The sequence below is a fragment of the Numida meleagris genome, chromosome 4, assembly GCF_002078875.1.
Source record: "Numida meleagris isolate 19003 breed g44 Domestic line chromosome 4, NumMel1.0, whole genome shotgun sequence".
Taxonomy (NCBI): domain Eukaryota; kingdom Metazoa; phylum Chordata; class Aves; order Galliformes; family Numididae; genus Numida; species Numida meleagris.
Window position 1 is genome coordinate 2,756,928 of NC_034412.1, and position 25,771 is coordinate 2,782,698.

The window sequence follows — 25,771 nt, forward strand, 5'->3', positions numbered from 1 at the left end:
TTTTTTTTTTTCCTAAGAACACTAAAACACAATTAAGATAAAAAGAGATTTTAATGAAATACAACTTGTTTTTGCATCTCATCAGTAACCTCTCTTTGCAACCTACTAAGGATTGCATCTCTCCTATGGAAGATTTATTTTAAAAAAGTTAAAAGCGTGCTATAGCCGTAAGTCCTCATATCACTGAGTAAACAAAGCCCACCCACATACCCCCCAGACCATAAATAGCATCAAAGACACAAAAGAGACCCCCCCCAACCAATCAGTCACCCACACCCAGTTATAGACGCCGATACCACATCTACCACCCCATAATACACAGAGGGATTAGACCCCACAGCCGAGGACCCTAACATGAAACAAAACCCAAGGAAAAACACAAAATAATTCATATATTCCTGCTTGGTCACGCTCCGAGGATTATGACTAGAAAAGCCATAGCTGTTCTTAACTGTGGGAATAACACTTTTATTTTTTTTTAATAATATAGCCCTCCTACTAAGTACGTTTCTTCCAGGCCCCTCCTTTTCCCCCTGGTTGCGTGCGCTATGCATAATTGTGCATACATTCATATGCCCCATATACCATAGTTCCAGTAATACATACCAGATATGTACTATACCCATTAAATGTAAACGGACGTGAAATTCTTTGGATGCGTTTCTCCCAGTGTATTAGACATGAATGCTTAAAGGATCGATACAATCACGAACCTTTATTATAGCTAACATGCTAACAGGCGTTGCCCAAGAGTCATAGCTTAGAGCTGAATCTGAGCCGGCATGATGAGTTTATTTGCGTTCCCTGAAGTTGTTTCCTGTGTGAGCTTTCTTCCCAAGGTCACGTTTTTAATTTGCTTAATATTCTAAGAGAAACACAAGTTCAGAATTGTGCAACTGAATATTTGTACTCGATGAGTACCGTGGTAGGATGTCTATGATACTGAGGCATCACTGGCTAAACTTTCTCATTTCTGATTTTTCTTTCTCATCTAGCAGAGTGTACCCAGGTAGATATGTTCTTACTCTCTGGGATACTTCATGTGTTACAAATGCAAAGAAGGCGAATAACTATTTTTTTGCTTAAGCAATCTGTGGCAAGAACTAATATTTACTGATGAAAGACACATTCAGAGAGTTAACTGTTCAGCACTTGCATAGATCCGGGGCAGAGAGTTGTGCCGGGCTGCCTCGTTCTAAAATGCTCTGAGATCTGTAAAATCAGCTTAGAGTCTTGCTTACTGTAGGGAAATATTGCTGCTAACATCCAAAGCCTATTAAAAGGGGATTTCGCATCACTGGAATTTATTATCAAATCTCAAAGTTGTGAAGAGCTTTTTTAATAGATTTTGGACTTTATAGTCTCTGTCGGGAAATAATATTGCTGATGTGGTTTGCAGATTGTAAGGTGTATTTTTCTTCGCTTTCAAGACAATTGTTTTAAATTACAGTCTTCTAACAGCTCTTCGTGCGCTCCCTTTTTTTACCTTTTTTTTGTGAGCATATTTTTACGTAAGTTTCTTAAGCACATGGGATGTTGGAAATCACCTACTTTGTTTAGGAAGCCTGCTATCTTTGTATGAATCACTTCCCCTTCCCCTTCTGCGGGACGCACGAGTCTTTAGTCACATTGAAACCCTTCTTTCCTTACTGTATTTTCCTAACAAACATGGTAATTAGCCATGCTAAGTACAGTTGGGATGTTGGATGGGAGATTGTGTGAAACATTAGAACTAGAGAAATTAAAACAGAACCATTTCATGAAACTTTTGAGGACTGCAGCTCTTAGAGAAGCATTAGCTAATTAAAACCACCAGGACAGTTCTCGAACAAACTACTGAAGCTAAAGGTTACACTTGAAAGGTATGTGTCAAAAACGTTTTTTTTTCCCCGTTTGTAGCCCTTATGGAATATGGGTTTAAAAACACTGTGCACAGTGACAAAATTCTTCTGTGTTCTGATGGCCCGGTGTAAGGAACCTTGAGAAGACTTTTCTTGAGCTGTCATTTTTTAGCTTTTGCGCAGGAAAGGTCAGGATGCTGCTCCAGCTGGGCTGAAGGACTGGGTCGCCAGGCTGGTAGGCAGGGCCACCACCAACACACGTGGCCTGAGAGCCCCTCAGGATCTCTTCCAGGAGTGAGCTGCAGCTCCCCTGGTCTCCCCAACCCCAGGTCTCCTTACAGTGCCGTACGTGGTGCTGGGTCTTCGTAGATGAAAGTTTTTCTGGGGCAGGAGTGGGGCATTCAGAGTCGCACGCATGGGTGTCCTGACTGAAGGGAACTTCGTCTGCTGAAGTCAGGCACTCATGGAGGGCTTTTCAGAGTTGGTGGCTGGCTGATAAACTTCTCTAGGGAGGAAAGCTGGAAAGAGGAAAAACCTTTTGCAAGGTCAGGCTCTAGTGTTTGGTTTTTGTTTGGAGTACAAAAAAGTTTTGAAAATACCAGCATTTATGAAATCAAATGGCATTCACTTCGTGCTCTTTAATGTAATTTCCAGCAACGCCCATGTTATCGGGCATCTTGTTGCTGACCTCTTTGGTCTAAGAACAATTCACACTACGTGCAGAAGCCGTAGTTCAATGTTATAAGCTTTGTGGTTTTGCAAGTCTCCTCCTTTTTTCTTTTAAGCAATGCAAGCAAATTGTATCCAAATTCAGCGTGATGTTAATTACAGTTCATCTCTGACCATTCAAAACTACTGTGAAACAGAGGCCTACTGTCTCAAATAGAATCATGGCAGGGTAATTTAAGAACGTTCACAAGGAGAGATGGGACTGAGTGTTGAGCAAGACTGTTGAAACGATAGCAGGAAGGAAACATAATAAGTGAAATGAGTTGGTGTTATTTCTGAGCTGCAATCTGGTTGCTCTGTTTTGCTCTGCCTTTTTTTGCTGTTTGCTTGAGAGAGAGGTAGACAAAGGCTGTTTGAAGAGGAGAATTTCTTGTTAGAGAACGCCAAGCAATCTAAAAACGTAATCTGAGGTGTAATCATCTTCCCACTCTGTTTGAATAGCTGTTTTGTAGTGGGTTTCCACAAGGAAATGTGTGTTTAATACTATTTTCCCATTGCTGTCATTCAGATGTACGACAAATGAACATTAATCTAATAACTTACATAATCAAACTTAAATCTGGGGTTTGAGCCATAAAATTTCTGTCAGCGTATAACCCCTTCAGGAAAACGCATGACCTGGTTTCAAGTCAGTGTCTACAAAGAAACGCCCTACAATAACCAACAAAATCTTACCACGTTGTGGTCACTGAGCCAACATTCCGAAGCCAACCCTTCCATGCTTCTGTCTGAGACCTACCATGGGGCATCTTTAAGAAAGATCGCTTTGCTGAACTTGGTTAACTTGCTGTTTGGCACCTTGTCCTACCTGTCCTGTAGAGGCACAGGGTGGCAGTTGGGTGGCAAATGAAAAGTCCTCAAGGATGGCAGGGTGTTTTAGTGCAGGAGTTGGCAGCAGGATGACATAACGAGGCCTCTGTTAAAAACATATTTAATATTGAGAGGTGCATGATTGAATATCTAATGCTCTTCTGTCGTTATCAGAAAGAAATCAAGTTCAACTTGTAATAAAGTGCATGCGATGATTTACTTTAAAAAAGAAAAAAGAGAAAAGAAAAAAACAAGAAAGCCTTCTCAGGCTTTTCCTCTTTCACTGCTTCTGTTTGTTTTTCCACAACGGACAGATTTTATGGCAGTTTTTCAATCCAAACATATCACTCAGGTACAGAAGAGGAGTAGAAATGTGGCATGAGTGGAGAATGACTACTAGGCCAGATGGTAGGAAACATAAAGCTACAATATATAAGCAAAGAGTTTGTGTTGTAAATACATAACAAATCAGCGAAGGAAACAGGGAGGCCTTTAAAAATAGACAGTGACATTTCTTAGAGAAAGCAGACATTGCTTGGAAAAGCCAAAGCCATTTTGTCTGTCTGCAGAAAGACAAGCATTCAAAAGCGTAACAGAATCTGGATTTCCAAAGATGAGCAGCAGTATTTGAAACAGAAATGAGATCAGGTTAGGAAAGAGAATCTAAAAAAAAAGACCCCAAAATATTAAAATCATAGAGTGATAGAATCACCAAGGTTGGAAAAGACCTCCAAGATCACCCGTTCCAACCGTCCACCTATCACCAGTATTTCCCACTAAACCACGTCCCTCAGTACGACATCTAAACATTTCAATGCCTGCATCTGGCCAAATGTGGTGGTATTTTGAAGTAAGTCCAAAGAAAGATGGGGACTCTGTATTCTGCAAATGTGAGAGAAGCCCAGTAGGAACATTCCAAGGAATATTCTTGGTCCTGACTTTTCTCACGTGGTCCTTGGAGGACAGTAGATGGAAGAGGGTGCAGAAAGGATTTGCTGTGGTAGTACAGATTTTGTAGGTAGAGTGCAAAATACCCACTCTGATTTACTCATCAGATCTGTGATCTCAAATTAGCGTAGAGTGATAACAGAATTTTTCTTTCAAAGGCAACGTGTGTATTTCCAGTACAAAGCTTGAAATTAACCTTCTTTGTCAAATGCAATTCCTACTGAAAAATATGACAGTTTGTAACAGGGCAGGAGGAAAATGCATGATTTAATATTGTGAGAGGCTGGATTTCAGCAGGAGTTAAAAATAACTGAAGGATTAAGTAGACTTAAACTTCTTTGGGAGCTGTGGGGTATCATGGGATTTAAGAAGTGATAGTGAAAGAATCACACGTATAGGTTTTTGCTGTAAGGTAGCAGTAGCACCTGTTTTAAAGTTTAATGTTTGGAAACCTTAAGATGTCAAAGTACTTGGTTTAAGCTCTAGTGCATTAGTGGAAGGAGGAAAGCTGGGTGTGTACATGACTTGGTTTGTTGAAGTCCCACAAATTATATTCGGTGGGATGCAGCAGACTGTAAAATTGGAAAATGGATACTGTAACTTCATTCAAAGAATGCAAACTTGTACGAGGAAATTCAATGTTTCTGTGGGGTTTGTTTTGAAAAGATAATTAATGGCCTGTACTTATTTTATTGGAAGAGGAAGAACTTCTGCAAAGCATCTTAGAGCAAATCAATGAGAGAGGCTGCAGTTGTCACGCAGCGTTCACAGCATTGTCAGATGAATAACCAGTTTTAGCTTTTAGGCAAATCAACAGAAAGTTAACTCCTTCTTAATGGCGTGAATAAAAGGCAGATGTGTATATATTTTATATTAAAAAAAAATGAGAGTTAAATAACTACAATTCAGGCATCCAGGCAGAATAAATAATAATAAATGGTATCTTAATGAGAGAATGATCAGAAACATCAGACTGGGGCAGTGTGGGCCAGCTGCAAGCTCTTACCTTGTTAGATAGATCCTCTTAGTAACCTCGCCCTGAAGATGAAGTCTAGGAAAGAATTACTCCTAATTTAAATATTACCATTGAGGATGTGGATATTTGTCCTCTGCGGCTTCTCTTCTGAAATTCACTGTCTTTGAATTCCTCTCTGCCTTGCGTTGGTTTCAGAAGGAGAGGGGAGAGCTTGTGCGTCCTCATGCCGGAAGATCAGGGCATTGTTACTGGAGTGCACACAGAGCTTTGCTAGTCTGCTGTCCGTGGACGTGGGTCAGCCCAGCAAACCTGTAAAAAAGAGCAGTGGAATTTCCTTGAGTTGGAATGGATGTGACAGCATTACAGGAACTTGTTGTTCAATAATGTTGTAGATGAATAAAAGAAAAAAAAAATGGAGAAAAAACTCCAAGTCGGGTCATGTCTTGTTAGACTAATGCTTTACTAGTGGCACTTTATAGGAATTTCATTTGTGTAAGATACAGCTGTTGAGTTTGACTGTATTCCATAAAAAATAGATTAATAGCTCTGGTATAAAGCAGCTGAAAAAAATGTGTTAATCTTGTCTGCTCCTCATTCTCCTTTCTTGCAATGTTTCCATGTGTCAGCTTTGAATATTTTTTGTAATATTCATTTAAAATAATTAGACACGATATGGGAGTCAGCCGTCAGTGCTGTCGGCACAATTGCTGTGTTTTCAAACTTTCTGCTGATTTCTGAGCTACGTACCTAGTTTTTTTCACCCTCGAACACGGCAGTCTGATGGTCATTATAAAATGGCTGTGCTTACAAATGACTTTGTTTGGTGACACCTGGTGTGTTCAGTGCAGTTCTGGAAGCTCACAGAAGAACGACCCGATAAAGGAAAATAATCCATCGAAGCAGGCAGGGGACGTAGGGTTTACTTCTACAAGTTGTTCTCATTGAATAGCAGCATATTCTGAGTGACAGCTGGGTGGAAAATCTAAGTAAATCATGCAGAGCTGTTCATTGTGTGATGCTCCACTTTGTAGTCGTACATTTCCAGTAGCATTTTCTTCACGTAACTCTTAGGCTGTTCCCAATTGGAACCGATGTGATAATCAGAGGTCGGTGGTCGTGAACGATAACTTGTACCCATCAACTGGAATATTTATCAGTTCAATCTCTACGTGTGTTTCTATTATAAATATTGTTTTTGCTTATCTGGCACCAACAATAATAGTTGTGTTTTGGCAACTACATCAATAACGTATAATTTACATAACACATACAGATAGCATCAAAAATGTTTGAGGATTGCTATTTGTCAAAGGTTCCCTATTCGCTGAAACGTATTCTTTTAAACTTGTAGGAAAAATAGATTGTTTCGGGAACATCAAAGCTGTTGTAATCTCTCTGTATGGGGATTCACTCTCCTTTGAAGTTCCTACAGCGGAACTCCTTGACTTCGTTAGGGTGTCTTACTATTTGCATGTTTATAGAAAATAATAATACAACTGCCAATCCTTCTCCTTCCACTCTCACTCTTTTTTCAAGTTTCATCTCCGAGACAGCGAATTAATTGGAGGCACCGAGTGATTTAAAAGTCAGCGTCATGGTAACAAATTGCAATGTGCAAAACTTCCCCGAGTGCCCTAGTGCTGAAAAGTTGCGAGGCTTTCGCTCCGCTAGCATAAGGAAATGCATGAGAAAACCAGATGAGGGCATCATCCTTCCTGCTCAGGAGCACCTCCTTTGCTTTATCTGCCTTCACTTTTCTGGCCCAGCGAACAGAAGCACGCGTGAACATTCATAATCTTACCTGTATAGACTGTGGGAGGCTACGCACTCCCACGGTGTCTCAGACCCCTCTGCAGTGTACTCAAGTGTTTCTTCTTTATGGAGTAGATGGCTTCATGAGCGAGTCTCTGGGATGCGGTTCTGTGGGAGACGTCACAGCTGAGTTGGCCTCCTCACATTTGGTAGCTGCTAAAACATAGAATGGAAACATGGAATTGCTCAGGTTGAAACAGACCATCAAGATCATGAAGTCCAACCGCAAACACAGAAGATGTGTGAACCGTAGCTCTGAGCAGGTTACTGTGGATAATGGAAGACCTAGATTTCACAGTGTTTACTGAAGCACTGAATTAAAGAAATCTGAGTAAATGGCTTATGGCAGGGCGGGAGGGACTCTGAAGCCTGGGGAAAATGCTTCAGGTGGGTGTCAGTGCTCTCACTTCATTGTTGATCAAGTGATGCATGAATGTTTTTCTACTGTAAGTATAGCATTAGTTATGTTAAAGAAGGAAAACACCTACTCTACTAGGTTACCTTTCATTCTCTTAAAGTGTAAGCAAGGTGTACTGAACGAGAAGACAGTGTATCTTCACGTTTAAATCAGACCTTTGGAACCATTATTAAATGGCTTGGGAAATGCAGGAGCCCTTTTTTCCTCCCACAGAGGTCAGATTTTCTGGTTCGAGGCGTTTGATGCATTCTCTTGGCAGGAGTGACTGCACAAGTGCATTGGCATAAGGATGCGCCTGCCAGGCCTCCGGAATGTGTGCCACAGTGTTCAGTTTAACCTGCTTCCATCAGACCTGCCCACTCTGATGGCATGACACTCCGCATGGTCCCTTGGGGATGGGATGAGTTATAACACCAGGCATGAGAGCATTAGGAAGTCCATGTATTAATTACGGCGATAGATTTCAGCAATCACTTTGTTCCAAGTGGATGCTCAGAGCAGTGCTGGGTCACCTTTCAGGACTTTTCCTTTGACTTTCGTGGAGGTATAATGATGTATGAGGGATTTCAAACATCTCTATTTCTTCAGTTTCTAATTTTGAATGTCTTCTTTCATTTCCATGCTTTTCCATAGTTATTGCAATTTAATAATAATCTGTGGTTGAAATCATTTGGTCCTGTTATTTGGCTTTGTCTTGATCCATAAAGGTGACCGTTGCTGTTAATGACTGTATGCATATGCAATAGCTGAGTGCACATTCTTTTAGCTGACAAATTATATGCAGCAGTATCATGTCGTACAGGTGTAGCACGAGGGCCTTGGACTTGAAGGTATTATGACAGTACAAATAAAAGTCATGATTCATAGGAAGGAAACAGTATTTTCCAGAGTTCAAAGCCCATCAGCGCCTCCTGTTATCTCCATCTATGTCATACTAGTGACAAAAACAAAGAATACCTCTGAATTTCTTAATTTGCAACATGCTTTCATTTCTCTTTAGGGGAAGGAATGTGATTGTAGCTAAAATGTACAGCTTTAAAGCTGCATCACTTATTCAGGATCTTTCGTTCCATGCGTGCACGTTTTTCCCTTACTGCTTGCTGAGCGTGCCCAACATGCAGCCAGCTTAGCAATGCCACGTGGCGTGCGGGTTTCTTGCTCTACATGAATACGGATTCAACATCAGCTGATGCTTTTGCCCTTCAGTTCTACTGTGCAGATGAGTAAGGAGGTGTGGAGCAGATTGGATTGCTGAATTACGGAATTAGAAATACAATCCAAATTCTCCTCCGTTTGCTTCCTATTACAAACAAAACCGCAGGATGATATATTTTGAGCACGTATAAGAAATAGTGCAGATGAGTACCAGAGAGAAGAAATATTAAACTGTATTTCTTTTTTTGTGCGTGTTGCTTGGTGTATAATGTACTTCAGTCAATATCAAATGTTGTTTTAAATATCATCCAGAATGTGTATTGGTTTTTGACCTCAGCTCATATTTCCAACGCTGATGTCATGTGCACAAAATAAATTGTGCAGTGGTCTGGCATTAACAACCTCATCTTGTGAGTTAAATAAACCAAGAACATTTTATTGGTTATTCAGTTTAGATCTTCTCGTTCTGAGTTCCAATAAGCTGCAGATATGTGCTCTTGCCTGCTCGACTGGATATTGTTTTATGATGTCTCTGGTTTATATAAGCCTTTGATCTGTATTTTTCTTCAGCATAATTGGATAGAGCTAAGGCAAATTTAAAAAGTAAAAAAAAAAAAAATCTCATTTCAGTAGCATTTTAGGTAGGTTGCCCTCTCATCCAGATTGTCTATTGACTTTAAAGATTGTGTATGTAGAGCTTTTGCCTGTTTTTAGTTTGACCTTGCTATTTCAAACCCTCACCTAAATGAAATTCCTATCCAAAGGAGGCCAGTGTCTGACTTCAGATATTATTTTTTCAGTCCTTTTAGCCAAATGAACTCAATGTCTTTGGCTAAATTTGTAAAGCTGGAAAAGCGGGTTTTCCTACCGAATGAGTAAATCCCATTTACTCCGACCTCCACACACAGCATTCTCAGCTGTTATTTCAGAAGCAATTTGAATGATTCAATTGGGATGGAGAGGTCGTACCTTGAGCACAGAAACCGTGGCTGAATTCTCTTAGTTTCCCAGAAATGACTGGAGCTTTAGCAGGATTGAGGTCGCTGCCAGCACCCTGATTGAAGATTGGTGCATTCACCTGTGCCTGTAGCAGTTACTTCAGACCAGGGGTATAGTCATAATATCACGTAATGTGTAAATCATCTTCAGTGCGATGACGAAGCAGTGTCAACAGGGATGCATTTGGAGATGGGCAGGTCACCAGGCACACAGACAGCGTGCTTAGCTTTGTGATGCTCTAAACAGCACGGTAGGTTTTAATTCTCTCACGAGTTATTCAAGAGCAAATAATAATACAAAAAAGTATCTCGATTTTTTTTTCTTTGCCTCATCTCTCGTTGAATCCTACCGAATGAAATTTGAACTCAGTGCAAGATTTTAATGCTTATTTTAAATAAAATTGGTCTTGCTCGTATTTACTGCCATTCACTCACAAGCTCACAGCACCCGGTGTTGATAACTAGGATCACCCGTGTGCGTCTTGTAGCGTGATGGATGTCTCTAGTCTTCTTTACGATGGGGGGAATATGGATGATTTTGAAGTGGGCCTGTCATAACATGCAGGAAAAGGTTTTGTTTGTGTTCATCTTACTGTATTTCGTGCCATTCATAAATCCAAAACAAAACTTTGGAACTTGTTTTCCTTATTGGAGGTATTCAGCAATGTTAGTCCTGTTCTTACCTGAGGAAGCTCCTCCTCTTCTTGCTGTGATGACTAATTGATGCTATTTATTAAAACCCGTTCTGCCGTTTCTTCAGAACATTTCAGATACTATTTTCCATTCCCACTGATCCCTATGCTTGTTGGAAGTTATGCACTACCCTTACCTTTCCAACCGGACGTGGTTAAACTGGGCTTCTTGTTTTACACCTGGGCCTTCCAGCATCTTCCAGAGCCTTCTAGAGCACCTCACGGCGTGGTATCAATGCTGGCTTAAAGCTACCTGAAGTTAAGAAGAAAAGCAAAATCAGTGCTAACTATCTCAAATCAGTAGAGAAAAACAATCAAATTTCTTCTGTTTGGGTAAACACCACAGAAATCACTATGTTCATCCAGGGAACTACTCAGTACTCACAAGAAATGACTTCTAGCAAGCCCCTTAAAGATCTTCAGTGACTTAGTCTCAATAAAAGGTTCAGGCAGTACTGAGACGTCCTCGGGCAATCTTTTTAGCGGGTTTCTAAAGAGAGAAAAAAAGGAATGTTTGTCAAACCTAAAATATAATGAGGCTCCAGTTCAAAGGAACGCTGAGGCGCATCCCTAAACTTAAAGAGAGGAGCGCTCCAACTGAAGCTGGCAAATCCATGCAGGCTTAGCAGTGCTGCAGGTTACAGGGAAAGGCTTGAAACAGAACAAACCCAGGCCTCCGAAAAAGCAACCCGAGAACACTGAACTGAGGAGAGCAAAACGTTACCTTACCAGCAGCAAAACTTTTCCTTCTCTACGCGGTGCGTATTGAGCTACTAAAGAAAAGTGAGGTGAATGCATTAAATTAAATTCAGTTGATATGCTACTCATTACTAGTTTAGCACTGTAGCTATTTTTGACTAAAAAAAACCAGCAGTGAAGTGCATTTAATTCTCCACAAAGTAAGCAAATCTTTTTTCTTAAGCTCCAGTAGCACCCAGGGAAGCTCTGGGAATGGAAATATTTTGCCATTGGAAATGGCTATTGTGATGCAATGACCTCAAGAAGGCTTATCTTCCAATTGAAAACAAGCATTTACTTAAGCACACACACACACACACAAGATCAGTAGTTCTTATTCTGTTCGTTAAAAGGTTACGTCATAATTTCTTCCTTAATCTTTTAATTTTGTACGACTGCTGCCCTGCTGCCATTAAATGTCTGTGGAATAAGTCATAGGGTTTGTATAGGAGTTGTTAGTGACTTCAGGATGAGTTAAAAAGGCAGAAGCAGGCACTCAGAATGCTGTTTGGGGGCACAAATTTGTAAAGAAACGCAAAGAACGTTTGAGGCTTTATGGCTGCGGGAGCAAATAGGCATTGGGGAACTATTTTCCTTTAGAGGAGGCGTAACAGAGGAATTGATTGTAGGAATATATTTTTTTCAGCTATCTGGTGACGAATGTGGACTTTAAATGGAAGATATATTTGGTTTTAAAAGCTTTTTTTTTTTGACTGAATGATGAGTTTGCGCAGGGAGTGGTGCCCTGCGGATGCTGCCTGTTTTCCCAGAGTAGTAGGCAAAGGGATGGTGGAAGAATACCCTTGTTTCCTTGCGCAACATGCTAGAGCTTCACCTGTGATGCCGAGCTGCTTGCTGCTTCCTCAGGCTCGTGGCAGGCAGGCATTACGCTCGCTGCAGTGCCTTGCAATGGCTCTTGCTCCTTTCAGAGCGCCCACGTGCAATCCCTGCAGCCCGCCATGCAGCAAAGCTCCCGCTGCTCCGGCTCTGCGGCGTCCTCAGTTGTTCCTCCATTCAGAGAAACCCTCCAACAGATGGGAAAGATGAATAGGATGAGTCACTTGAAACAAATAGCACTAATGAGAGAAGCGTTGCTTCACCGGCATGAATGTAACCCTGCCGGTTGTGGAATTCAGTGTTGTCAGCTCAGGAAGAACAAACTGATGCTGTAATTTCGCTTGAGAGACCACTGAAAAGAAACACTGATTGCAGCACTGCTGAGGGGATCCTGGTGTTCTTGCAGTAGGTCAGACAGACAGATCTTCTGCGTTGCTGTGCTTTTTTTCTGGTTGCTCACTCCTAAGACAGACTGGTTTTGTAACGGGCTCTACTTTCTACTTGTTCTGGAGGCTGAGAGCTCAGCATAACTTGTATCGTTCAAAATGATTGCTTTCCTACGAATGAGATCTTCTCCTTTAGGCTTTCCTATTCCGCCTACCTATCTATCCCTCATCAGCTGGAGCCGTATAACGTCAGCCAGAGCCATGCAACAGCATCCTCGTAGTCATTCCCTTTCAAAATGACAGAACAGCCCCAATCCTTGAAACCTGGGCGTCCAGCAGCGAGCCCTGCCTGCCCTCCCCAGGATGCTGCTGCCCCCCACTGCCTTCGTTTTGTAGAATGGGATCGTGTTGAGCTTAATAACATCTCTGAGCTGTTTCAGGAGCATTGCAAAGTTGTTTTACTGAGAGGGTTTCACTGAGTGGTATCGATTTTTGTTGCTGCTTTTAAGACTTGGGAGCTGGTTGGATACTATTTTTTTTTGTAGAATGCCTGGGAAGATAGTGAGAGTTTCCCAAGCCCAGTAAAATCTGTTTCAGAATAACGAGACATAGACCTAGAATAGGACTTACTCAGTTTTTATATCTCAGAATTCTAAGAATTGGTGCCTGTTGTGATCCTTCTGTATCATAATGGGGGGGGGGGGAAAGAAGTGATTCCTGTTGCCTTACAAAAAGATGCATGAAGTTTGAGTCTAAATACGAAGAAATTTAGGTGAGGTTACCTATGGTTATAACTTTATTTCTACACGCAGTAGGTTTAGAGATGTACAAAGCATTTGACGATGTCCTGTGCTAGTTTAAACTACAACTAGGACCCTCCCTAAGTCCTTTCTAAAATGCATTCAGATGTCTTATTTTCCTTTGAGAACCTATAGAGCTTCATCAGTACAAGTCCTTGTGCTGAAAAGGAATCACGGGGGATTCTCTCTTGTCTCTTTTGGAACGCTGTGTTTTTTCTTTGAGATGGTTTCTTGGCAAAAGGATGACAGCCACCTAGTTAAAATACACGTTGTAAAAATCCTACAGAATGTAGTATGTCAACAGATACTGGTTAACTTTTAATAAAAGCAAAGCCTGGTCCGGGTCAGTGAGAAGTAACACTTGGAAAAACGTCAGTATCCAGAAATAAATCTATAGGACTTGGCTGTGTTTTAACTTCCAGAACAATGTATTCACGCTCGGATTTCAGCCTTCCAAACAGAACCTTGCTTTAGTGATTTCGTTTGAATGTCCCCTTGCTTTCAAGGCTCTGACAGCCCTTCTGTTTGCCCAGCTTCCCCTTTGGTTCAGCGGTGCATGTGCACGTGTTTGCTTCAGATTTGTTCTCGGTTGTATATTCAGCTGGGAAATGCTAGCTTCTGGTGGAAAGCAATCCCACTGGGCACAAACACACAGCTTATGTGTTCCAAAGGCACCTGAGCTTCTTTCCTTAGCTCTGTGCTGGACAGGAGCTGGAGTGGCCATGGCAGCTAATTATATTTCCGTAGTCTCGACCTCTCGTCAGTAAAAGTAAGAGACCAAAACTGAGCAACTCGGCCCTCACTGAAGTTGTCATGAGGTTTAGAGATAAAAGCATCTGTTAGAGAGTTACACAGGGCTTTGGGATGAACCTGCATTTCCCAAAGCTATGCGCCAGTGCTTCCTATAACCTCCAGGAACCAGCAAACATAGCAAGCAGTGACTGCAAGGAAGAATACTTCAGTGAAGGGTGGTTTCCCCCCCCCTCCCCCCTTTTGTTTTCTTTTAAATCTATCTTTGCAGGATACCTCTTTAACCTTAATCCTTTCTATAGAACCACATATAGCCAGCAGCAGTGCAGTGCTCCCATTGCAGTGATCCAAGTGGGTTGCACAGCTGTTGCATCCGGGAGCAGTGGGCTCTCTCCACCATCCAGAGACATACAATCCTGTTTCGTATCCACCCCGTGGGTCTTGTCCCATCCACAAACTGCACAGTGGCACAGGGACTCTGCTTTGAGCAATTGATGCTGTGCTCTCTGTAGCAGATCCAAGCCAATTAGGAGGGCTCACAAACACTTGAAAATTAAGGTCCATGAGTATATCACTTTTTCTGATTAAAACCTGAGGTGCATAGTCTCAGCAGACTGAACTGAGAAGGTGAGATTGAATTCCTGACAAACAAATTAGTCCAAATATCGTGATTTCCTCATTTTTCCCCCCTCCAACTGCATAACATCACAGGGCCCTCCCTCAGTCTGAGTGTTTAACACGCAAGTCTCAGCATGCTATCAGCAGTTCTGCACTTGGGTCTGTAATAATGCAGCACCAATAACGAAGCCAGGGAGCAGAGCGTTTGTTACCAGTGAGGAAGCAGCAATCAATTAACATATACGAGCATATTACTGGCATATCACTAGCATTTCTGTCAGGGCTGATGAACAGAGAACACAGTTGCACGCTGATTTTTGTCCCCCTCCCCCTTGAAATCCAGTTGCCCAGAAACTTCTACATCATGCTGTAACTACTTGTTTCTGGTAAGAAGCATCAGTACACCTCCCACGTTACTGAGTACGCATCTCCAAGAGTGTTATTAGGTTTTAATGTACCTGTTGCTTTAGAAGACAACACCTATATCCTGCACATTAAATGGCTCCTAGTAATTTCTTACGGATTGCATTTGATTTCATGCTACTGGGGTGAGAGCATCACGCGTTCATAGTAAAGCACGAATCCACTGTGCCACTTATGCTTTGGTAAAGCGTTGTAGTTATGCTTCACAAGAGCACAAGACAATTTACGGCACTGAGGAAACAGGCTTTTGTGTCACATTACATCTCTGATTAGATCATGAATTACATCAAACAGGTACGGAACGCTGACTGCACGCTTAGAAAATAGAAAATCTTTGTCAAGGAAATCAGCGCAACACTTGGGAGATTACTTTTTGTTTTCTTCAGCACAGCAGAAACCGTAATTTAAAAGCTTTAACCATAGACCTTAGAGCCACAGTAGTAGAAGTATGAAAGCAGAAAGCAGCCAAACCCCTGGGGAAAGGTGTGGGGAGGGGAGGGCCGTAGCTCAGCTCACCCTCACATCAAGGCTGTCTGCTTGGCCCTTGCGTGGCACTGTGGATTAACCTGGTAATGCTTTAGAAACAAAGGGATTATTGCAGCAGCTGAAAGAATTGGAGCTGGAAGCTCTGTCTCCTGCAGCCCTAAATTAAATGAAAGAAAAAAAAAAACCCACACGTTAAATATTATTGCTAACTGTAACGCAATGGAAAGTGCAACAATGACAGCAGAGCAGCAAGATCCCACACTGCAGCCAGTGAGGATTCACTCAAACACATCAGGCACAGAAATAGAGAGGAGGAGTAAGTTACTTACCTTCAGAAGGCCTCAGGTATGCAGAGATCTCCAGAGGCATGTCCTTGTCTCCACTGCCAACCCTTAAATGAGCTCTGGGAAGGGGTGGATCCTGGCTCCAGCCCTTCTGGTCACTCAGGTGCATTGCATTGCTTGCACCTGAGCTCCCCTTGGTTGGCCCTGCCTTCCCACCAGGTGCTCAATCACTGCTTCAAGCCGTGACTTAGCATTTCCACTACACTAACATTCTATTTGATTTTATTATTGTTAAGAGGCTTAAACTACCAGCATGTCTAAGATACAAAGTTCTGGTAACAAGGACTATAAAAAAAATGTCTTATTAAAACATGATTTTAAAAGCCAAAAGGGGATTAAAAAAAGTTGGTTTTCTCCAGAATGATGGTAACCCATTGTCTGAAATAATTACCCAGAAGCTCACTTGCAAAGAAAAATAAACTCGATCTGTATTACTAGAAAATGATGGAGATGTAATTCTTTTTTGACCATTACATGGAATGGTAAAACAGTCAAACTCTAATTTGTGATAGATACGAGACCTAACACTTTGTGCTATCATTTTTTTTTGGGGGGAAAAAAAAAGTGTGTATATATATATATATATATATATATAGTAAAATCATGACGGTTTCTTATTCCAGCTTTGACGTGAAAATACATGACTTTGAATCTTATTACTGTCAGTTACATTACTATATTAAGAGAGGAACTGATCTGTACTATGTCAAAATACTTAAAAGTCAAACTAAAGTGGCAAGGTGGGATTGAAATTGCTTAAAGTCTCAGCAGAAGTTCCTTGAAGTAATCTTAGGTTCTGGGCCAGGGAACGGTGTAGCACGCTTGGCTGGGGCTGGGAAGGATGGAGGTTCCCCTCCAGATAGGGGAGTATGGGGGAGTGACACAAGCTCTGCTAGGCTTCCTGGGTGGGAATTGGTTACTGAAACTCTTCATATCACGTGCCCTTCCACAAGCTTTGGTCACTGCCAAAACCAGCAGATTTGAGTTTCAAGCTGGTACGTGATGCCTTCTTCCAAGTCTGAGCAAGAGACGCTTATTGAATCCCTGACTCAGCTGAAGGTCTGCCATCGTGTGCTCCACATCCAGCCCTTTCCTGGCATGATCATGATTACACAGACAGACACTGCAAAATGGCTAGATTTGGGATGAAACAACAGAAAGGCTGTGGAGGAGTAAAGTGGTCTTTGAAGAAGGGAGGGGATTGCCTGCTCCCTTTGGTCTTTGGCACTTTGCTTTATCTGGCTACGAGGAGTTCGTTCGTTCAGACCTAGAGCTGTGTACAAACTCATTAATGGTATATTATTTGAGGCCAGTAGCTGACTATCCTGACCGAAGCCTTTAAGCACAGATGAAGTTCAAGTTGGGGCTTTGGTCGCAGGGCAAAAAATTCAGCTTCACACTTCCAGTTCCCTCTCACCACTACACTGGATTACACATTTGTCTGCCCTCACAAATGCTAAAGCTGTAATTGCTCCCACCATAGTGTAGAGGAGGTTTCCACGTGTACTTTATCCTCCATGTGCAATCTGGCCTTCTCTAAAAGACTCTCAGTTCAGGCAAATGGATGCTGGACTACGTGCTTCTAAAAGTCATGGAGACCTTTTTCTTCAAGCCATACATCAGAGGAAGCCAACAATGAGTCAGAGTTGACGGGTGAGAAGAAGTAATTTTAAATTGTCCACAAATGTAAAAATGCTCGGTAGAAGATAATTTACTAAACATCATCAGTCAGAATTTTTCCTCTAAAGCCTTGCTAAAAGCATAAATGTTAATAATACTGTTCACTCTTCTTCGCTCTTGCCCATCAGCTATGTTAATTTATTATTATTTACCGAAGCATAATTCTTATTCCAATTAACTTATAATTAATAAGCACTTGACATTTTCGGAGTACTCCAGAATTAATCCTCTCAATGCGCCTCTAAGTAGTTTGTTGTTGTTAAAGATGAGAGAACTAATTTCAGATTATTCATATTTATTGAAATGAAATACATCACAAAAGGAAGAAAAAAGAAAATGCAGCAAGTGAGATCCCAGTTGTAAGGAACTCAGAGCTACGCAGAAGTCGAGCATGAATTAAAGTGGTTTCAGAAGGTTTAGCAACCAGGAGCGAGTGGTGCCCTTTGGTGGTGGCATTTTGGAAGTGGGCTCGTGCCGCAGGGTTTCCACCAGGGGCTTCCCTTGTGCAGCCAGGACGCAGGTTGGCAGTGGGTCTTCTTGGTTTGGTGTCTCCAAACCCTCACTGAGCCCCCTCTGTCTGGTAGAGGTGGCCATTAACTCCCCGATATGGCCATGTACAAGTGCAACCTGTTAGGCTTGATCACAGCAGCCTGCTTCAGTGTGGCCCTTTTCTTGTCTTGACAGAGCGGAGGGTCTGAAAACCTGTGTCAGGAGGGCCTAGGTTCCCCTGGAAATAGCAGCAGTGCAAGCCCTGCAGCAAGAGCAGGCTCCAGGCGCATCCTTGAGCCCATTTTCCCTGCTGTCAGCACTTGGGCTTTACAGCTCCTGAGCTGTACGGGTTTTCAGCGTTAGCATCCCATCTGTGTCGTTCTCTGACCTACTGTTAGCTAGAAACACTGATCTAAGACACTCCGAGATTTTTTGGGTATGAAATAGGAGTTATCACGCAGTCTCTTTTTGGCCTTTACACTCCTTATTATTTATTATTTAGAGTATGCAAGACGATTGGCTTGTTGCAAGGGTATTTGCCAGCAAACCTGAGGGTGGATGCTGGGTCTGTTTGCAGGCATGTCTCATTGGTGACAGCTTGTCATGGGTTAGAAAGGGTCAAGTGGGTCAGGTGGGAATACTGCAAGTCACTTCCTATTAATGTACTGCATAGACACGAAATCTCACAGCGTGGTACTGCTAGCTAAAGTAAAGGGATGCTCTGAGCTGTTCAGCTGTTAGAAACATTGTACAGTTCTTTACAGCAGGCCATTTGATCTGCTAGAATCTTTGAACTGCACTCAGCTGTAAGAAATGCGAATAACCACCACATTTGGTTTTAGCACCCTACCCTTTAGCGAGCATTTCAGTAGGAGCTGGAAAGCAGAAGGAGTCTTACACCATGTTGATTCCAGTGGTGCCGTGATGTTGCTGGTGTCATCCAGGTCCTTCTGATGCAGTGAGTCTCTCTAGGTGCGTATCCTCCCAGGGAGGCCCATTGCCCCATCCCTTTGGAAATGGGACCTCCATCAGTTTTCACATTTGGAGCGTTCCCATCAGTGAACATTCCAGAAAAACATTTTTTTTTTTTCCATGGAGGTGAAGAGAGAGCAAACCACAGAAATGATGGCATATTTTAAACGAAGTGGGTAGTTTTCCAGCTTTTTTGGTCAGACCGCAATCGACAAATTGGTTTTTCGCACAGCCTTAACTGAAAGAGCAATTCATCACTTGGACATAACAGGAGAAAAAAATCTCTCTTATAGATCAATTTTAAGAGGTCAAAATTGTAATCCTTTCACTTTTTCATTCCCTGTAGATACCCAATGCTGCTGCTATTTAAAAAACAAACAAGGTACCTGCTATTGACTTCAGTGAGGACTAGATAAGACCCTATCTATGCATGAGCAGCAAGAAAATTATTGCAGGAGATGTAGAATATAAGGCAAGTAGATTATCTTCTACACAAGGTTATTTCTCCTTTTGAATATTAAGAGATTAGTATGCCGGTTTCTACGTCAATAACTCCCGCTGAACTTTCTCCCAAAGTTCACTTTCCAAACCTTTCCATTCAGTTTTTTTGGACATGCAGATATGTTCAAGTACCAGCATTCAGTTTATTTGGATGTTTTGTGTTTTCTATGTGTTTTGTAGGACCTGCTTAAATTAGTTGTCTCCTTCAAAGTAACAGTCGCTTAATTTTCTAATTTACCAAAGGAAACAGCAAGCCCGTGGATTTGACTTGTTTTTGATGTGATTCTTTCACGTGCAAGAGCACCAAGCTCGCAGGTGCATGCCTGTGGTGAAGGCATGAAGCATGCAACTGATAAATAAACCTAAACAATCACCTCCTTTCTCTTCTCAACTAATTTTCCATGAGATTGACGTCAGGTTTAAAAAGCATTTATACTTTCCCCGCTAAGTTTGGACTGTACCTGTCTATACCAACACGAATCCTAAGTGTGAGATTAATGACTGGTCAGTTATTCCTTAGTGATCTTTTCATATAGTCGGGCTAAATATACATTTCTTAAAGACTGGAGACGAGCAACAAGCTGGAGGTGTAAGGGAAAGCTGCTGGTAAAGCATAGGAGAAGCAAGCTTAAATTCTTGAACTGATGAATCGTTTTTTTTTTCCTTTCTGTTTTTCAATAAATCACTTTGTATGGCTGGAAAGCCATATGTACATTTTGGGAACCAAAATGTACATTGTGCACAAAAAATAAATGCGCCGAAGTTAAGACGGGAATGGAAATTAACAGATCGATTTCTAGAAGTGGAATAATTGGGTCATGTGGATTTCTTACCTGAAGTAATAGCGGGATGCGTTGTTCTATTTGGGTCCCATTAAACAGTTTGAGAAGAGCAGAGTCTGCAAGAAAAGCCACAGCACAACCCTCTGAGCCTTTGGTGTGTAGCACACGCAGCATTTCATACGAGGGAGTCGATCTGCTGGATCCCTGGGGGAAGGGGAGAAGAATTATCTCAGATTTATTAGGGCTACTTCTCCATTTCCCGATAAGGTCACACTGAAAACTTTGATAAAACTTTCAAGCCGTTCTCCAGCTTTTCCATGTATAATTCATCGTTGGTCTCTTGCGTTTCTTTTCTTTATACCAGGTCCTAAACCTTTCAACTGATATTATAAAATCCAGGATGAAATGAGTGTTCTGAAAAGGGAACCAATAAGACCTGCTTGTTGCTGAGGTTGGTAAAGATCAACTTTTAATAGTTGCGACTGTTAACGGCTTTGATGTCATCACTTAAAAAATAGAACTGCATTTCTCAGTGGACTTCAGAGCCAGCTTAATGCAACGCAGCAGGCTTTGTAAAATTGAAAAGTTTGTCACAGGGGATCAGGCAATGATTATTTTTATAAATATTATTTAGGTTCATTCACACACACTATAAAATGCTGGAGAATTCCAAGGCATATGTAGCTGCTTGTTTCTGCTCACCTAAAACTGTTGGGACGTCTCCAACATATTGTGTTTTCTGGATCTCAAATGTTCGAAATGAGCTAGTGACTCAGAGGAAATTATTGGTGCTGCTTACACTGCTACGTTTGCTTGATTTCCTACTGTCTGCGTTGTGTTTTCCCAAAGGCTCTGTTTTATTGTGCTGAAGATACTTCAAAGTATGCAGATTTCAGTGTTAGTGCAAGTTTGGAACCGAGCGTAAGTGCTTAGTCACAAATAAGTATAAGATGAATTGTCTTTGCTGAGTCTAGACAATAGATGGGAAGACTCGGAGGGCTCGTTACGGTAGCTGCAAGCTAAAGAGAAAGGTCTGTAGGTTTCATTAAAAGGAACCCCATTCAGCACCCCTTTGATGCACACGCGTGTAAATGGAACATTTGCTCCAGAGGGGTTTTGTATCTGAGCTACTGCCGCATTTCCTCATTTCAGGCAGAGATGCAGCACTGTGTTTTACAATTTATAGATAATACCCTCTATATAGTCATTGCAGAGGTACATGTAAGTGACAGCTCTTTGGTGATAAGTTGACAGCGAAGCAGAGCAGCAGGCTTTTTGTCTATAGACTCATGTTCTCCTCGGAGACAGGGATATCAAACATATGTCAGGAGTGCATTTAGCTGTTTGCTAATAACTGATGTTGCAGTACTTTTTGAAACAGCACCGAAGAGTAACTTCCATTTAATCAGAAGCTTAGAGTTTCCACAAAGGCGTAAAATTAAATTACAGGCAGCAGGCTTTTATGAAGATGAGGTATGTGCTAGACACTGAGCGAAACAGGAATGGTGCTTACCAAAATGTAATAAATGATTTTTGTGAGTGGTGTGGGTGAGGTAGAAATCTCAATCTTGTCCACCCAGAAATCAGCGGGGAGAAGCTATGCCACTTTGCTGCTGTAACTGTCAGGGCCAGATAATACAGCTGAAAGAAAGATGTCTCTCTTTCAAGGCGCGCTACGGGAACCTGAGAGAAAAGTGCGATGTCTGAAGGAATGGAGCAAGCGTTCCCTTTGAGTAGAGTGATACAGCAACAGCGGGCATTGTAAAGCTCCACAAATGTTAACTGCTTTTGCACTGAGAACCTAAAATAGCCCAGGGTCACTGCGGTAGCCAAAATGAATCTCTCCCAAAACGCAGACATGCTAACCGATGCGGTGACCAACACCTGATGTGGTGACACGGGGGCCACTGTAGCATCTGGGCGTTTCTGGCAGCCTTATAGCATGACTGGTTTCAGTGGACCCAGACAGAATCCCACGTATGTTTTGGAAGTGAATCCAAGATTTCATTCCTGGATGCCCTCATTCTGGTGCTTGCATGATGATCACATGGCATGGAACGCGAGGGAACGGCCTGGTAGGTTATTCAGGAAATTCTTTATTCCCAGAGTTTTTTGTTTAGATTCCTGATGGCTCTTTGAGGCTGTCCTTTGGTTCGTCTTAATCAACTGTGAATGGATGGAGATGCTACGGCATGTCTTGAAATATTAAAGTGGGGCAGCTCAGTGATTTTGAAATTGCCCACGTTTAAATTACACTTCCAGGCAGTTAAGATCATATAATCATAGAATGGTTTGTGTTGGAAGGGATCTGAAATCCCATCTAGGTCCAAATCCCGTGATCTCAGACAGGGTTGACCTCACCAGACCAAGCTGCCCAGGGCCCCATCCCACCTGGCCTTGAATACCTCCAGGAATGGGGCATCCACAACTCCTTTCAAGAAGAAGACGTAAGGAGTCATCTTTACACCAACCAAAGCTTTGTGTCTTCCAAATGCAATTTTTAATGTGCTGGATGGCTTCCAAGATCAGACAGGAAGGGCCACACTGCTGGGCTCTCTGTGCCACCATTACATGGGGCTGTGATGTGGCGAGCTAAGTGCTGGTCACAAAGATTGAAGGAATCTCCATTCCCTTGCCCCAAGATCAGTATATTGGTTCAGTATGTCAAGGATAAACATTTGGCAATTAAAGTTAATTTTTTTTTTCCACAAATAATTAAATTATCATGATATATTTATACTCATGCATTTAACTAGAGAGTATGCATTTGTTCTGCTCAGTTCATTATCTCTCTTGCAAAAAAGAACAAATTTATTCTGATTAATGAGAAGTAGGGACTGAGAGAATTTGTTAGAAAATGTTTTAGTGTATGTGGATGTTATAAAATGTTTGAGATTTGAAGACTAATTTGCCTAATTTACTGTTAGGTGGTGTGCACATACGGATTCAATTACAACAAACATTAAGTAATAAAAGCACCATCAGATAAAACGCAGCCTATGTTGTAAGCAAAGTAATATGTAAAATAATGTAACTTTGTAATAATTCCATTAAGCAGCCCCTAGTGTTGTACTAGTGTCATGCAGGATCCGTATCATTTGTGGCAACCAGATACACGACACGTGAAAGAAAGCAAGTGGGCGAAGCAATGTGCTTCTGAAACCTATGGAGTTTCCCACTGTGCCGTGAGCCTCATCATCCCCTGGTGGCAAGTTTCTTTCTTCCTCAGCAAAGCCGGGCAGCATTTCCTGCAGGATGTGTGCTGGAGGTTTGGATGGTCTCCCCATACTTTAATTAGCCTCCAGACCGTGTGCAGCAGGGAATTGACCTTAATCCCCTCTGTTCCTCAGTGCCACCACCAGCTCCCCACTGCTGCCTTACTTCTGCTCCCATGGCTCCTCAGCTCAGCCTCAGTACGTGGCTCGGTCCTCTGAGCTGTTTGTTAATAGCAAGCTGGGAAGGAGCTGTGGCAAAGTGGGCTTATGTTGGGCTGCGGGGTTCTTGCTGCATTTCCTGGAAGGAGGTGGCCAACGTGCCTTGCAGCTACAGGAGGCAGATAAATGTAGCTTGTACGAGGAGAGGGCAGCTGGGTCAGAATCATAAAATGGGTTTTCGTGGTCCTGGCGCCAGCATACTTTGTCTTCATTAATAAATTATCATACCGAACTGTGATGTTTAATTATTAGCAGGATGCTTTATATTTTCATTCTCTAGAGCAACGCTCCCACTGTAATACCAAAAAAAAACCCTGCCCAGCTTGGTTTTGTCTGTGTGTTTAAACATCTCTAAGCCAGTTCTAATGAGTTCTGTATTTAAAATTTTATGTTATCTGACTCTCTGTTTAGTATTTTGGGAACGCGTCCGTATTTAGCTTACCTTAGTGAGGAAGATGCTGTTATGGAGGTGAGAGCAGCTGAAGTGGGGCAGGGTGAAGTTCTCTTCTGCACGTTATTTCTGGTGGGCACAAAAAAGTCAGTAAGGGAAAACTCCGAGAACTGTTAAGTTAAAAGTTCGTCTAAAAAGCTGTTCATCAAAAGCAAGAAACGTCTCCCCAACCCTCACCGAATGAGAGTTATGGGGAGGAGAATCATAAAGGTGTCACGGAGGAAAGTTATAGTTCCTGATGTAACTGAGATGCCCCTATTTAACATGAAGTTGAAGGGGTACAGCATACCAAAAACTTTCCCAAATTAGAATACAGTTTTCCTTCAGTGACTGGGGAAGATGAGCTGATGAGACTGATAAAATATATGCAAGTATGTATTTTAAAAGGGGTGCGTATGGATGCAAAGTCAATCTGAGATTACTGCCTGAATTATTGAGAATATTGTCAGGAAGAGGAAACTGCTTAGTAGTTTCTACCAGGTCCATGATGCAACGTGATCGATAAGCACAAGCTCTTCTTAACCTCGCCCCCTGATTTATGGCCTCCTCGGTAAAGACGCCTGAAATTTCTTTTATTCATCACTTATTCAAATAGTTTGGAAAACATCATATATATTTTCAAGCCAGCGGAATTCCTAATGAAGCCTCCAGAAGTGCCGTGCTGTTACAAAGCAAGGAACTCAAGGTCTGAGTGATGGCTGTGCCCAGAGGGAACTGTGTTCTGGGGAGATGAACTGCACAGCACTGTAGCTGTAGCGGGGGCTGTAGAAGTGTGCTGCAGGTGAGAGATGCTGCTGGCTGCCCTCGTGCACAGCCGGGGCTGGGGCTTCCAGAGCAGGGCTGGGGGTGGGCAGAGCAGAGGGGCTGCTGATGTGCATGGTACGAACCATCAGCTGCGCTGCTCCTTCGAGAACACGGAGCTGTGACCTGTCGGGAAGCGAACCTTTATCATTTCTTTCGATGACCGACAAATACATACAAACTGACTCTGAATTAAAGGGCTCGTCTGTAGAGTTAGGCATACTTCACTTGAATGAGGACTTTCCGGAACTTATATACCACTTTGTCAATAACAAAAGGCAGACTGTCTGCTCTCTGACTGCACAGAGCTGTCTTTCAACCAAACAGTGACATGCTTTTCTAATGCTCTCCTCTGCTCATGGGGGATAGCAGCAAACAAACATTTTTATTTTGGGTATCTTTCCTTTGTTTCCTCTTTTCAAAGAAGCTGAGAAAGGTGCGTGCAGGAATGCAACCTGCAGTTTCCATACCGTGCCCCATGGAATTCAGGAACAAAATTTCCATTTTGCTTCTCAATTGTTCGTTGTTCAGTGCTCCCTCTAATTTGTCATTTTTGCCCAAGTTGCATTTTTGAATGCAGTGACCTGTTTCTATTGATTAACAGTAAGTTTGGAATTAAATTCACAAGAGAAATTAGTGTCATCCTCAGCTCGTAGAGATAACTGCACCTTCTGGTTGATTCTATTTCTTCTCTAAACTGTTTTAGTTTAAGAAAAAATCTGGTATAGGGTTTTTGAAAGTGAACTGGAAGTCCATTCCGACACACTGACATGGAATATCGTACTTTTCGGTGAAGCAGCTAAACTGACTTTCGACCTCGAATGGGAACTTCAAACGGACTGAAATTCTGTATTTTAATTGCATTTTGAGTATTAGAGGTATATAATCCTGTTGGCCGTT

General features: G+C 42.1%; 1 long non-coding RNA gene across 1 annotated transcript in view; it reads left to right on the forward strand.

The window, feature by feature from the left end:
• The window catches only part of LOC110398236, a 109,761-nt gene that overhangs the window by 43,556 nt on the left and 40,434 nt on the right, over positions 1–25,771 (forward strand). The gene's annotated exons all lie outside the window — the stretch shown is intronic.